Source organism: Mustela erminea, chromosome 1 (assembly GCF_009829155.1).
Source record: "Mustela erminea isolate mMusErm1 chromosome 1, mMusErm1.Pri, whole genome shotgun sequence".
Classification (NCBI taxonomy): Eukaryota; Metazoa; Chordata; class Mammalia; order Carnivora; family Mustelidae; genus Mustela; species Mustela erminea.
The window spans coordinates 50840220-50856456 of NC_045614.1; the positions used below are offsets into that span (position 1 = coordinate 50840220).

Genomic DNA, 16237 nt, shown 5'->3' on the forward strand with positions numbered 1-16237 from the left:
GAAAGTAAGGGAGGGACTCTTTAACTTCTAAAATGTAGCTTCTAACAGAAGGAACTGAGGAGTCAGATTATTTCATAAGCTCTTCTGGCCCGTATCAATGCAAAGTTTGTGTTCATCGAGCTGTCCTGTCACGGAGCCCCATGGCTGCTGCTAAACGAGAAAGCATTCATGAGCCTGTTTCTGTAAGGTGAGAGAGATGAAGAGCTCAGGTGGGTGGTTCTGTAGCACCTAGAAAAGGAAACTAGTCAGAGGGGCATAAAGGGTGTTATATTTTCTACGAGTCTCACCTTCCTGACAACTTCAGGTCACCGAAATCTCGTCCACTGGGAGCAGGCCATCATGTTGCCCAACTACAGGGACCCGATTCCCGTCGTAGTCTTCACGAGCAGTGGCCCTCTTCCCTTGGAGTTGCGTATAGTACAGCCACACTTGGGGTCCCTGAGTGTGAGCATTCATTCATTCAGCAATATTTTCAAGCAATTCCTTTTTTTCAGATCCAATGGTAGGCCCTGCTTTTGAAAAACACAAGCCAAGAGCACTAGTGATGGAGAGACAGTTTTCAATTGAGAAAATGCATCCCATTTTGAGAAACCCAACCTTCCCATTTCACAGATCAGGAAACTGAGAGCTTCAGAAGCTATTTACACACTGATGATGACAAACTAAGAAAATAGCAGAGCTGGGACTAAGGCCCAAGTGTTCTGGCTCCTGGCACAGTCTTCACCATGTTGCCCTCCAAAGGGCAACATGGTGAAGACCCTCATAATATCTCTGACCTGAGGAAAGGAGCCAAGACCACTGTTCCCATTTCACAGAACAGCAAATTACGGCCTCCAGAAGAAAACCTAGACAAGTTGTCAGATGACCACTCATTTGACTTTTTAACATTTCTCAAGAAAGACATATCTTCTGATTCCTGCAAGTCCTCTCTAGATGCCAATCACAAAAACACTGAGCTTGTACTCTCTGTAGCATCTAGCACCTATGACCCCACCCTTACAAGCGCCTTCCTTAGGAGCAGCCCTCACACATTGTCCCTGCCTCTACAGCCACCCCACTCCCCACCACTCACCCATGGATATTCTGATTCACATCCAACTGAGGGCTGAGGGGGTGGGGGCGGTGTTTTAAGTCAATGCTCTGGAACATTTCTTGTCAAAAAGGGAAGAAGCTGGCTGCAATGTCTTCAGCTTGGGTGCGTTTCAGTTGCCACAACAGAAAGGGGGGGAAATGAGTAAGAAAGAAAAATAAATCATAAAGGAAAAGCCACTGAAAGAGAGGGAAGAGGAAGAGAAGAAATGGGGAGAAGGAAAAGGGAGAGAAGGGAGGATCGAGGGCAGAGCAGGGAGGAAAAGGAGGCAGGGAGAATGGGTTGCTAACAAGGACCACACTCATCTACTTAGTTTCCCATCCGAGGGATCCAGAAGAGCCAACGAGGACAGTGTTTGTTGGTAACGTCTGCTGAGACAGGAGGGTTTTCACTCTGTAGTCTCTTACCCTCCATGTTGGGGACTGAAACCAAACTCTAATGGAACTTCCACAACATCCCTTAACTGGGGAAAAGGGGATTCTGCTTCAGAGACAAATCTTAGCTAAAAGAAAAGAAAATCTTATGATCAAAGGACACCAGAGATGGGCAAGACCACAGAGATGCCTACAAGAGCTCTCACAACCTTCAGTGCTCATCTTCAAGCCATTAACCAAAACGAAACAAACCAAAAACACCAGCTTCCTCTAATGTCACCTGGAATATATAAACAGATTATACATCAGCAAAAACAAAGCAAGACTATGGCCTTGTAGATGAAAATAATTTGGTTTTCCCCTTGCAAGGGAAATTGAATCTTCATTTTATTCACATGGTATCAATCCACTTGCCTACCCCAGTTTTTCCCTCTTGGGTCAAGAATGACATCAAAACAAATCCAAGATCACTTGCAACATCAAGGCTGTCTTTTTTTTTTTTTTTTTTAATGAAAATGGAAAATAATTTACCAAAAATGCTTACTTGCTTTTAGTAAATGAGAGAGATAATTTGTTCCCACAAATCTTTAAAGTCCATTTGATGTAACTGATGGACTTGGCCACAAAGTCAAACTTGACTTCCAAAAACACCTTTGGAGATCTGGCAAATACTGAGCACTAGGGAGGAAAGTTTCAAGTGTGCTTTTTAACCACAATATCAGGAAAAAAAAATTGTGTATATCCTGAGTTTACCAGCAAACACATTAGATGCAATATTGTTTTTCTTCCAAAGCAAGAATATTACCTCAAACACTAAATAATAATTCAGACACTGAAAACGGAAATTTTAACACCAATATAATGTATCTATAGATAAATTTTGGCTCTATCTTTTTTAAGGGATGGGGAGGGGCAGAGGGAGAGGGACAGAGAGTATCTTTTTTTTTTCCCCCCTAGGCAAAGAACTTTATTAACCTGTTTCAAACTTTATTCCCAGGTTTCTTGAGCTTAATTAGCTGTAAAGAATGAATTGTGTATAAGCAAAAACTGAAAAGAGCTGCAGTGTCCAAAGGGCTTGGGCTTAAAAATATTAGAGATCTAGATTTTATTAGATCCATGAACAAAATTTTAAAAAGCAATCATAATATAGAATAGCAGCTCCCAGTAACTTCTTCAAGTTTTATCTTCTTCAGAAGTTGACTCAATTCAGTTTGCTTCATTCTTGGAAGCTTCATCAAAATTCTCCACAAGACCTAGAACTTCATCCTCCTCCTCCTCCTACTCTCTGGTAGCAAGTGGTGCTTTTCCATACGCAGATTGTGTGGGCAGAGCTTCAACCAGTCTTCTTCAACTAGTCAGACTGTCTGCACCAAGTTGGTTTAAGATACTGGGTAGCATTTCAGTCAGCTGCTTTGTCTCAGCATGGCCTGTAATGGTGAAAGTGTTTGCTGCCAGCAATGCCTGAACTTCAGGGTTGTTGAAGTAGATCACTGTTCCTTGGTTTGTGAACATATTCACTTCTTCAAAACCAGAGATACTGTTTACACCTGACTTCTTTAAGGAGAACTGAAGTGTTTTATCATCTGCTGTAGCAGTTCTGTGAACCACCTTCATCTTCAGGCGAGCAGCTCCTTTCCCACCAATGCACACCTGTGCTTGCAGTTTGGCGAATTTCTCCTGGTTCGTGATAGTTTCTTTCATCTTGTTGGGGAGGAAAAGGGACCGTGTGGGGGACTAGGCTTGACATTCAGGGGGTCTCAGGTGGACCAGCTGAGATTAGGTGCAAGATGGCAGCTCAGACAGAGAGAATCTTTTCTTTTAAAAAAAAAAAAAAAGATTTTATTTATTTATTCGACAGACAAAGATCACAAGCAGACAGAGAGAGAGGAAGGGAAGCAGGCTCCCCGCTGAGCAGAGAGCCAGACAGGGCCGGATCCCAGGACTCTGAGATCATGACCCGAGCCAAAGGCAGAGGCTTTAATCCACTGAGCCACCCAGGTGCCCTGGAAAGAGAGAATCTTAAGCGGGCTCCACTCCAACACAGAGCCAGATGCAGGGCTCAATCTCAGGACCCTTGAGATCGTGACCTGAGTGGAATTCAAGAGTTAAACACTTAAGAGAATGAATCACCCAGGTGCTCCTTGGCTTATAATTTCTTGACATACAAAATACTGACAAATGAGGTAGGTGCTTATTTCTTTGAGTTGCATGATCAATGTAGTCAACGCTTCAAATGTCTCTGCCAAGTATGCCAGGCATCTTAGGTCAGGGTCCCAAGAAGACCCTAGGAGAGGACGTGTGTTCAAGGGAGTTATTAAGGAGAAACCTGTAATGCAATGAGGCAAGCAGGAGAGGCAAAGGGGCCTTTCAAGCAGTTTCCAACCATGGCCTTGTCTTCTGGGGACCTCTGAAGAAAGAATCACACACCAGAATCGGCCCCCACACCAACACAAGGGAGAAAGACTTTTACACCCAGCCCTACAGTCACTGGCTACTACCACCCAAGTACTACAAACTCCCAGAGATACCTACGCTCTCTGCTCCTGTAGGCAGAAGGCCACAGTGACTCAAGGGTGGTCCTGGAAGAAAGGAACAGGTACAAAGAACAAAGAAGTCATGGCATGAGTGTTTCAAACCTAGAACAGATACCCAAGCACTCCAGGAGGCACTGAGAGTGTCTGCTATAACCAAAGTATGTGGAAAGTTAACATTTTTGAAACTGAAAAGGGTTTTCTCCAGGTATTCCAAAAACACAGCAACTGAGCCCTTCATTGATCCTGGCCAGGTTAATTTCCCTACAAAGCTCAATATTCTAGGATCGGCTCTCAAATCTTCACACAAAAAAGAGAAATGACCTGATGCTTTAACATACTATTTTCCACAACTTGGCTATCCTGATATCTAGACCGAGTTGCCCTCACAGAATTGTCCAATCCAATGGTTGGCAGTGATAAGACATCCTTGAAATGTTCATCTTCTCTTGGATTTTCACCCCAAATGTTGATCCTAAACCAGACATTGCTGAAATATCATCAGTAGGCACCCAATATATTTTTTTCCTAAGTAAGCTCATTAGCTCGAAGAATTTTGACAATGCTTCAAAGACATCATCAGCCTAAAAGTGTCCTTTTCCGGGCTCTTCAATGCAGCATGGGTAAAGAAATAATGAACACAGTTTCCCTTTACTGATGAAGAATTAACCTTGAAATTGATTTTCCCAGCTCAGTCATCTTTTTGGCCTTTGACTATAAGAATCAGACAAAAAATAGCCTGCAATTTATTTGTAATTTTCTAAGTGAAGTTTTGGCAACACTCAGAACTCTTCAACATGAAATTCCTGTCATTTCTTTGTGATTTTTTTTTTAAATCCTCTTTCAGATGTTTATAACCTAGATAGATTCCTGATTTTCTATTCTAGGACCATCTAGCCTCATATGCCAAAGAGAATGTCACCTTATGATCCAAAAGGAAGAAAAACTCCACCATCTGTTAAAGGTCTGTGTGTGTAACTCCAGGAAAGTCAAGCTGCCTCATGGCTAGTCTTTGCATCCTCTCCCATTCGAATAAATATCAGTTCAAGAGAAGAAAAAGCAGGGGAAATCAACATTAATTATTTGTACTTCCTTGTACTGTTTAAATGATAAAAGTCACACATCATGTCAAAAGGACACAAGCGCCACCCTGAAAGAGCTCCCACTAGCCAAAGCTGGGACAATTTGGGCAATAAAATCAGTAGCTGTAATATTTTACTACAACTCCCCAAAATAAAGAAATTAAATTAAGTAAACATGAATTAACTATTTAAAGAAATATCCATAAACCCATACTGATTTTTTTTTAAAGATTAAGTACATAAATAGGGTGAAGTGAGAACCTTTCCCTACAGGAGAATTCCTAGCAAACAGAAAAAGAAGGAGGGGAAAGAGAACACCATCATCCAAGCCCTTGTATGATGATAACTGCTGTCAGATCCACCAGGGAATACTCAGATTCATGGGTGATAGTATTCAAGGAGAAACAAGATATTAGATAACTTCAAAGAATCCCCTCTCCCAAATATTTATTAATTGCAAAAGGGGAACTGACAGCTTTCTGGTGGAAAAAGCCAGCAGACTGACACGACGAAGGTTAACATCAGCAGTAAGAGACTCAGTCCACAGAATTGTGAGAAAACATCATACAAAACCAAGTTGGGGGAAATTCTACAAAATACCTGACCGGTACTCTTCAAAACCATCAAGGTCATAAAAGACAAGTAAGACTGGGAAACTGTCCCACACTGGACAAGACAGAGGAGACAGGATGGCTGAATGTAATGTGGGGCCCTGGAACCAATAAGGGCATTAGTGGGGAAATCCAAATAAAGTCTGAGTCTGGAGTCTACTTAATCATCTTGTGCCAGTATCCATTCTTATTTAGGAAGAAACGCACCATGTTAACATTATGGGAAGCTGAGTGAAGGGTATCCAGGAATTCTCCTTGCAACTCTCTTGTAAGTCTACAATTATTAGAGAAAAAAAAATTTTAAGTAGTATGTGTTTATTGTAACAAGCCAAAGAGAAAAGGAGATAAAAAGAAAAACTTTAAGGGCTCTTGGATGGCTTTGTCAGTTAAGTGTCTGACTTTTGGTCTCGGCTCAGGTCATGATCTCAGGGTCATGAGATCGAGCCCTGCTTCAGGCTCCACGCTCAGCACAGAAGATGTTTAAGGTTCTCTCTCTCCTTCCCTCTGTCCCTCCCCTCCACCTCTTCCTCACTCGGGGGCTCTCCTTCTCCCTCAGAAAGAAAGAAAGAAAGAGAGAGAGAAAAACAGACAGACAGACTTCCCCCTCTCCCCTCCCTATCCATCTCACTCCTTGAACTGACCAGTTTAGTGTTAACTTTATGGCTCTTTTTGCTCAAAAAAATTCATATGAAAAATATAAAATATATGTATTGAGGTTTTCCCTTTGTTTTTTTATACAACTGTTTTTAAAAAATGGGTTGTTGTGAGGAACAAGGTAAATATTTACTGATTTAACCTTTACAGAAATCTCTTTAAAAGGCTCCAAAAGGACACTCTGTTGTAGGATGTCCAACAAAACATATGGGGATGTTTCTTCACCCCTGATTTATTTCTGGGGCTCTCCCTGCCTAAAAACCTTTCCCCTGTCTTTCCACTGTATTCCAGCCTCTAAATCAACTCACTTTTCTCCCTCCCATGTGGCTACTTTCCTCCCTTTCCAATGGAAACCAATTCAACCTTGCTGGCTCCTGCTAATGCCCCAGTCCATTTGGTAGCCTGAGCTCCATCGCCAGAGCCCAAAGCGAGTAACAGGGGATCCTTCGAGACGGCGGGGAAGAAGCAGATCTATCAGTATCCTTGTTCCTGACACACTATATCTGGCTCAATGGTTTTTCAAGCCGAGAGGGCTATATGGTGGCATTACTCAGTGTTTTTAGACATAACCCATCCCGAAGAAATTTTATCCAATTCTTTGCAATGAACATGCATCTGTACTTCAGAAGAGCCATAGGCATTTAGAGGAAAGGGGTGTCTGCAGCCATAGTCAGCAAGCAGCACCCCAAGAAAAGAGGGGAGGGACCTAACAATGAGAAGAACTGGTTGCACTTTGAGGGTGACAAATGGTGTTGGTGATGATCCGTGGGGGGCAGAGCAGTCCCAGGAGCTCAGCTATCCTTAGGACCAGTTCTTGTTTGTCTCCTTACACAAGGACAGTGGCAGCCTGTGATTCCATCTCACCTTTCGATAGAGCTTAAGGGCAGATCTGTGTGCCCTTACCCTGACTTCTTCTGGACAAAGGTAGAGCATATTCTAACTTAGTGTATGATGTCATCCAAATAATTGTTTTTGCTACTTTATTGTGGCAAATAGACAAAATCTACATTTGTCTGGCACCAGTTGGTTACTGACACATCTCGGTCTTCCCACTTAGCTGCTGTGTGACACAGAGAAAATTACCTCCACTCTCTGAGCCTAGCTTCCTCCTGTGTAAAAGGTAATAATATTACCCATCTTACATGGTTCTTGTGAGGGTTACAGAGCTAATATATATGAAGTGCCTACAGCAGACCTTAACATTTAAAAATCCTCTATCTTAAAAAATGAATTACACAAACCATTTGTTGACAAATAGAGATACAGACATAGACATCGATACATTTGGTTATCTGACCAGATCATTTATATGGGAGTGCTAACCTGCCCAATTATGCTAGAAAAACAAGTAGAAACTACATGTGTTAAAAAGAAGAACCTCTCAAAGTTTCTCAGGGGCCAAGCAGTGGCTGCAGAAAGCAGCAGGTGGGACTAGATTGTTCTCAGGGTTCACCTGGAGCAATTTTCCAAAGCAGCATATGGGCTGGATTTTACTTCCCATTTGCAAACCATCTCAGGAGAATGAGCTTCCTCTCCTTAAGAAACCAAGAAAGGAAAAAATTACCTATTTCGAATAGTAAAAAGGGGGAAATTAGATATTTTGATTAAGTAATTTATTCTGTTCATGCCATCCATTCAGTCTCCTTGAATTACTGGGAACAGGTTCAAATTAAACCTGAAACTCACCCCAGAACTGAATGCGAAGTGCTGTTTATCTGATTCTGTTCTCCAGGTTACTTAGATTACCTGAATTAATCCTCACAAGGACATTTTGAGAAAAGGAATATCATTCTCCCCTTTGTGAATGAGGAATTCGGCTCAAGAAGGTATAATGCCTACGAAGTGCTTCATAGAGCATTAGTGCACGGCAAGCGTGCCCTGTGTCACAGTTAGAGATACAATCAGGCTGTCACTGCTAGTTCATGGCCGGGCCAGGCCATTTTAAATACATTTGACTCCTAGAGCCGCGTGCTTCCCATACTTTGCAGAGACTTCCCACCTCTTCTCCTTCCTCTTTGCCTACATTGATATGAGCACCTACTTCATCTTATCCCCAGCAGCATCTAACTAGCCTCAAGCTTGGGAAGGTTCTGGGAGTTGCCCAGAATTCTTAGACACCTTTCCCTCAACACTCACCTGCTTGCATGCACAATCACACATGGTTAGGTTCAGCACTTTTTGTCTTGAATTATTGAAATACCATGTGCTGATTTATAAAACTGGAAAACTACTAAAGCTGTGACAAAGAAAAATGAAAATGTCCAGGAAGCATCCTCCTCAGAGACAGTTCGAGTCAACATCTTGGCATACTTTGAAGGTGATGGATGGTTGGACCAAAGCCAAGGCCAAATCACCAAAATTTGTATTTGGCCCAGACAGTGTTTTATTTATTTATTTTTGAAGATTTATCTATTTATTTTAGAGAGGAGGGGGGAGGGGGAGAGGGAGAGAGAGAATCTGGAGCAGACCCCCACCATGCCGCTGAGCATGGAGTCAACATGGGGCTCCAATCCGAGACCCCAAGATCGTGACCTGAGTTAAAACCAAGAGTCAGACACTTTACTGAATCACCCAGATGCCCCTAAAACAGTGCTTTTAAAGTATAAGTTAGTTGTTAACATTTAAAATTTGGGAGACTCGCATATAAATACCATGATTTCCAGCTTTCCTTTCAAAATTTAAGGCACTGGGGCACCTTTGCTACTTTATTGTGGCAAATTCACAAGGTTAGGTGGCTCAGTGGGTTGAGCCTCTGCCTTCAGCTCAGGTTATGATCTGAAGGTCCTGGGATCAAGCTCCACATGAGGCTCCCTGCTCAGCACGAAGCCTGCTTCCCCCTCCTCCTCTGCCTGCCTCTCTGCCTACTTGTGATCTCTGTCTGTTAAATAAATAAATAAAATATATATTTTTTAAATTTAAAGTGCTAGCAATACATAGCAAAAGTTGGCCAAAAGCCCCTTTTTCCTCAAAGGAAATGCTCTCTCCAATTTGCCTCAGGCTTCACCACTCCCTACTGTCTTACACCTGGTCTGAACCACTAGTTTCTGTCAACCACAGGTTCCAGCAGTCACCAGATTTACAATCAGGGAGCATATGTTTCCTGTCCTTTGCACAAATAATTTTTTACTTTGAGATTATCTTATACTAACAATTTATTCATGTGTTTTTCAGTTGCCTCTGTATCACTGGCAGTTTCCCATATTATTAGAAATTCTTTAAATATTAACACTGTTGTATGGCATTCTATTGCAAATATTTGTGTAATTTCATTTATTTCTGACTTTTGTCATTACAAATCATTGTGACAATCTTTTAAAAAATATTGAAGTGTAGATTAAAAAATGTGTGTGAACCCTGGGTGATTGGAATACTCCCTTTTAGAGTTTCTAGTTCTGGGATTAATCCTGTTAATCCTTCACTGCTGTCCATGACCAATGACCTTGGCTACAACGGCTACTGCTTCTCAGTAGCTCACCACCAAGTGTCAGGACTCTGAGTTCGGGGCCTGAAGCAGTTGTCCACAGAGATAAGGGAAATACTCTTCTGTGGATGTGAAAGGAAGAATTACCTGGGCCTGGAGCTGAACACAGGGGGCCCAACATTAGCCTCCAGCTTCCACCCGCCATGTGTACTCAGGGCAACCCCACAGACCCATCTCTTCTGCGCTGGGAGCCACACTTTCACCCTTACCCACTGCAGTGAAATGTCACTTAATCTGCAAATTTCACCTTTCAGAACATGACTCAGACTATAGAAAAAAGCCAAAAGGACCTTAGCAAAGGTCCTTAGAAAGTCGAAGCTTTCTAATCATCAAGTGCACGCACCAAAGCCCTCGCCTGTAGCCAGGATTCATATTAGAGACAGAATTTTGACCGCGTTGTCTATCTCATATTCCAGATCACAGAGGATTAGAAATAATGAATTAAGAGGGGACAGAAATGGAAGAGGTAGCTGACAGTAACAAGAAGTGGCAGTTGGTTATGCTAAGCAAATAAGTCAATCAGAGAAAGACGGTTATCATATGATCTCTCTGATATGAGGAATTTGAGAGGTAGGGCAGGAGGTTCATGGGGGGTGGGGGAGGGAAAAAAATGAAACACGATGAAACCAAAGAGGGAGACAAACCATAGGAGACTCTTAATCCCAGGAAACAAACTGAGGGTTGCTGGGGGGTTTGGGGGGTAGTGATAGGGTGGCTGGGTTATGGACACTGGGGAGGGTATATGCTATGATGAGTGCTGTGAAGTGTGTAAGCCAGATGATTCACAGACCCCTGGAGCAAATAATACATTATATGTTAATTTTAAAAAGTAGAAGTGGCAGTTGGCAGTGAGAAAAGAAAGGGAATAGCAAAAGACTCATAAAACAAGGCAATCTGGGGTCCAAGATAATAGAGGCATCATTCAATGCCTCGAGGAGAGGGGGCAGGGCAGAAAGCAATGCCAAAGTGGGTGAAGGACACGAATGATCCAGAGCACAATTTCATGTAGCACAAGACTGAGCCAGCTCTCCATTGCCCAAGGTGATGAGGGGCAAAATGACCTGTCTGCAGATACTCAGCAGGTAACACTGAGCTGGGGCTACGGATGGATTCATAAGTCTCCCTCTGATCCTTCCCCAATACTCAGGGTGATGTTTAGAGGTGCAAATGGGCTGGGGCAGCCCCAGAGAGAGGAGCATGGGGGAGCAGGAGCTGACATTCCAACCAGAGAGCCCTGGGACCTAGGGGTCAGGGAACTTAGGCAGAGGCAGAACATGACCCAGCCAGGATCCACAGCTCTCCATCCAGTCTCGGGACCCACCCACAGCGTGACTGGGGTGGGGGTGGGGGTGGAATTTCTTAACCCTTTAAACCCACCACTTAGCTGTTAGGTAAAGATTTTAGTCCCTGTCTTCTTACCTGCCTCGTGGGCAATCTCAATGATTAGGTTTGTTAACACATAGGAGAGCTTTAGAAACTTGGGGCTGTGTGGGAAGACAGCCCAACAGCAGGAAGGGCTGGACCTGCAGACTAACATAAGCAAGATAACGTTCCACACTGCACTTAGCCCCCCAGCCATCCTGCGGGATTATCCACAGAGTTTACTCGGTGACAAATGCATGTTACAGAAATTTCGTTCTACAACAGCAAAAAGAAAACCACAAAAATGATACTAGCTGGTTACTCTATCAAATAGGAAACCTGGAGTTATAATTCGGGGGCAAGGGATGGTAGAGATGAGCTCCAACTTAATATCATCTCCATGACAAGGGACAGGGGACCCCACCTGAAATCTGGGCACAAGGCACTCTGCAAAGGATTACCAACTCTTGGATGATTTCGACGTGGAGTGGAGAAATCAAACACATAAACCATCACATCAGATCCCGAAGCATCCTTAACCTTCACCAGCCTCCCCGCTCAATGTAATGTCTATTCAGTTCAGCACATTGTCCTCAGAAGGAGTCCCCTACCCTTGATTCCAGCACAGCCCTTGGGACAGGATGGTTAGACACGTATCTCAGGAACCTCTTTCAAGGCTAATTTGCATAAACATTACGTCTGCGGGAGGAACGGGAATTTAAGAGCAGTACCTCTGAACATCGAGCATTATCTGCCGGGTGCTTTGCTGAGCGATGGGATGGTGTCTTTGAAGAAGAGACATGGAAGCAGGACTTCAGAAATCAGAGAGTGATTTAGGTGAAATCGGCATGTGCCAGGGAAAGCACCAGGCCCAGCATCAGCAGCCTGTTCTCTCACTCCTCCTCTGCCTCACCCTTGCTGAGTGACCTTGGGAAAGTCACTTTCGGCCTCAGTTTCCTCTTCCGTAAAACAGATATGATGACTTACACTCCCCTTCTTTCAAAGCAAATTCAAATGTGAAAGTCAAGGTGTGGTGTGGTAGTGTTTTGTTTTGTTTTGTTTTGTTTAACAGATTTTATTTATTTCTTTGAGAGAGAGAACAAGCAGAGGGCAGTACAAGAAGGAGAAGCAGGCTCCCCACTGAGCAGGGACCCCCCCCATGGGGGGCTCAAGCCCAGGACCTGAGCCGAAGGCAGATTTAACTTACTGAGCCACCCAGGCACCCCGAGAATGATGATATTTGAAGTAGTAACAAGCGGGCACACTTGAAAGATGTGGCCATCCTACTCACCTCCAACTCAGCAGCTAGAATGGAGGAAAGAGTTGGGGAAACTCTGGGCCTTTGTTGTAAATGTCCCCCATGTGCCAAAGACAGACAGAAAGCATGAAGCAGAATGGCCATACTCAAGGCTGAGTGTGGAACCTTTCAAGAATGACAGCCGGGGTGATGGCACTAGTGAGAACAGCAGGTGACACGCTCGGGCACCACTCATTGTTGGATCCCGTTGCACAAACTGTCTCATTTAAGCCTCTGGAGGATCATAAGACGTTGGTACTGTGATTACTAGTCCCATTTTCCAGTTGAGGAAACTGAGGAACTTGCTCAAAGTCATGAAGCTAGTGTCAGAGTCAAGATCAGAGTCCAGAAGTTTGCCTCCAGAACGCACATTCTTAGCCATGATGCTATACTAATTATTATAAGTAATAATATCACTATTATAGCTATTGATATGATTATACTATCTTAATAAAACTACAATAATTATTATGATCATCTGTTGCCTTTGGTTCCCCTCAGCCCAATGAGGAAGGCATTTCATCTCCATTTTATCAATGGGGAAACTCAAGCTCAGGGAATCCCTCAGAGTCCAAGGGGCAAAGACCAGATGTGACCTGAATGGACACACTTCGGGTGGTGTGATCAGGAGACACAAGCTCACAGAAGATTTTAAAATAATAACGGAAATTCCCAGCCTTAAGATGCCACTTGGCTCAGAGGGACGCACCCTCAGCTTGGATGTGTCTTACAGACTTGAAATCCAAATGCTGGAAGTCAGGTTACTTCAGCTCTCGTGGCGGATTTCTCGGTGACGGGAGGCACGAAGTAAGATTCTCTGACCCCCTGAATCCTGATGCAGGCGAAAGGGGAGGGATGCAACTTATGAAGCAAAGCGACTGGTGAGAATCAAAAGTTTGAGTCCAACGAGGACAACTTAATATGATCTGAAGGGTGAGAAGGAAAGGAGGAGGAAAATCTTCAGCTGTAAACACCATTTCTAATCTGTTTTTTTCAATGGAAAAGGTGCTGGCTGATCATTTTCTCCAGGTACCCAGAGAGGTGAACAAATGGAAAAGATTACAACTGGAAAAGGGGAAGTACTTCTTCCACGGGAGCTGATAAAACACTAAGAAAGCCCCAAACTAACAGCTTTTGACAGAGAACGGATACGTTGCATGCTATTTGGTGGCTCCCAGAATCTCCAGAAGGGTCCGAAAGCTGGGAGTGCCCGGCCAGGATTAGTGTTTGAAATCATGTCACAGAACTGGGCCAAAGAAGGTGCTACCGCAGCCACCAGCAGGCACAGAAAACCCACATTCCCAACACAGGGATGAGGGATATTGTCAGGGAGAATCACTGCCCGTGGAAACTGGGTGTGGCTGCGGCTGCCCCCACCCACCCCACTCCTCCAATCACCAGCCTCCAAATCAAAGACATGGCTGCAGCTGATTGGCTGATTCCAGGTCACAGGCCCACCGCTTAGCTGCAAGGGCAGCTGGGAAAGGAGTAGCTGACATTTTTAGGACAGGGTGACTGACTCATCCTTGATTTGCAGGGGACAGTTCCAGGTTTTAAACTGCAGGTATCACGTTCTGAGACTCCTTCGGCCCCAGGCAAACCAGGACAATGTATATCACCCACTGAGGGGGAAGGTGACTCTGGCCCATGAAGTAGGGAGGGCATGATGCTCCAAAATACAGGATCTTCGGATTCTGAATGTCCAAAAAGAGTAAGAAATGCCCAACACGTTCTCTAAAAGAGGCCAGAAAGATTCCAGTCCCGATGGATTTCGGGAAGAAAGGAGATCTGCCTTCTGAAGACAGGGAACTAGGCTAAGTGAACTCTTGTGCTTTCTCTTAGCTACAGAACTCCAAAATTCTGGAGCACCGGGATCCTGTAATACTGGAAGGCCATGATTCTTTCCCATGATCTATCAGTTTCTGCAAGTGCTACGAAGCATTACATAGAACTGTGACACGTGAACTCCACTGCTGCCAGGGATGAGCCAAAATGAGTTTAATAAGAACGCAAAACTCAACACTATTTTTCATTCCACTGAGATAAAGATATGATTCTGATTCAAAAGGGTAAAAACTACTTCTCAGAAGTAAGCCTCATTCTGCAAGTCTTCGGAGAATCCACAGTTTGCACTTCAAGAGGACAGGACACAGGCACAAGGGGCTGGATTGAGTGTGTATTGATTGCTTATCTCCCCAGTGAGTGTTCTTCATCCTTTACCCCTCCTGAGGGAGTTATGGAGTCCCACCCCACACCCGACCTCATGGCAAGGAATAAGCACCCACCAGGCCCTCTCCTGGGGTTTCCCAATTTGGAGCCAGGACAGAAGGAGCCCTGCCTCTGGGCTCTTGGTGCCAGATGAACTTGAAACTAAGGCCCAGCAGCCATCTTTCCTGTTCCATGGAGAAAGCCTATTAGCAGGAAAATAGGGAGCAGTGGGAAAATAGGCAGAGACCTGAGAGAGATAGGAGTGAGAAAGAGAGAGTATCCTTGTGATATCTAAACCCTGCACTGGTCCCTGAGGCCCTGGTTCCTACAGGCTACCCTGTATCCCTTCCCAGCATGTGAGCCCATGATGTCCCCTTGCTTCTGATAAAGTCCTCAACTAACATGCAAATTAAAGATGTGGTGGTTATCAAATTGCCCATAATTAATGATTAGGATGGTTACACTCTATGAATTGCTCTGGGAATGTTGGTGTAAAAAGTAGTCACGTGCAAGGTACGTTGGAGCCAATGTTCAGCCAGTTTGTACAAACACCTCTGTTCAGATTGCTTTTCTTCATCTCCCTGAAACTGAGTCACCTCCACTTAAAAATCGGTAATGAATAAAACCAACTTCACAGGGTTGTTTTGTGACTTCAGTGAAATAATGCACACAAAATCCTTCAGCCTGAACATTTGATGACTTGGTTATTATCCAAACGCTTGAGATGAGATGCTAAGGAAGTCTTCAGTGACCTTCTCAAGTTACACTGCTAATAGGGACAGATAGGTCTCACGGCCAGGCTATGGACTCAAAGTCCAGTGCTACTTCTACTCCAGCAGAACCTCAAAGAAGGAAAGAGGTGCCCAGGTGACCACTCACTAGTAGAAGAGGAAATCAACAAGCTGACAAGAGGCACAAGTCAGAGAGTGATTACTGTGAAAGCTACCCACTATGGGTTGTTGTTTGCCTGACTCAATAGGCTCCTTGGCCAAACTGACAACTGAATAGGCAGAGGCAGCCTTACCTGGAGCCCAGGGAACCTGGGAGGAACACCTTGGGGAATGGTGAGAATGTCCCAGTAGGTTGCAAAGGGAATCAGATCCCCAAGGTCATTTCTTTTGCAATGACTTTTGGCCACAACAAAGCTGAGTGTCCACTTGAGGGATGCCTAGTTGGGTTCCCCTTCAGCTAAAGAGTTAGAGCTAAAGAACTGACAGGAAAGGGGGTAAGTGGGGTAAGAGAGGGAGAATGCCAAACCGAGCACTTGGCACCAGACTACAGACATTAGACACTCAGAAATCCACTCCTGCCTAGACCGCAGATGGAACCTTAAGCCAATTCATTTTATTGCAAATTAAACTTGCAGTATTCCAAGGACTCAGCCTCTGGCAATATTCTGAATTTATCAAGCACTGTAAGTTAGAGGTGCTAGAGTTATATGATTACAGGTTGAGCTGGGGAAAAGAGATTAACCACCAACAAACAAACAAACATATCTGAGAGTTCATATCTACGTAAAGAGCTGCTACAAATCATTAACATGTGAA

General features: G+C 44.0%; 1 pseudogene; it reads right to left on the reverse strand.

The window, feature by feature from the left end:
- Positions 1 to 2466: 2466 nt before the first annotated feature.
- On the reverse strand, positions 2467 to 13087 carry LOC116600664 (annotated as a pseudogene).
- Between the last annotated feature and the right edge of the window lie 3150 nt (positions 13088 to 16237).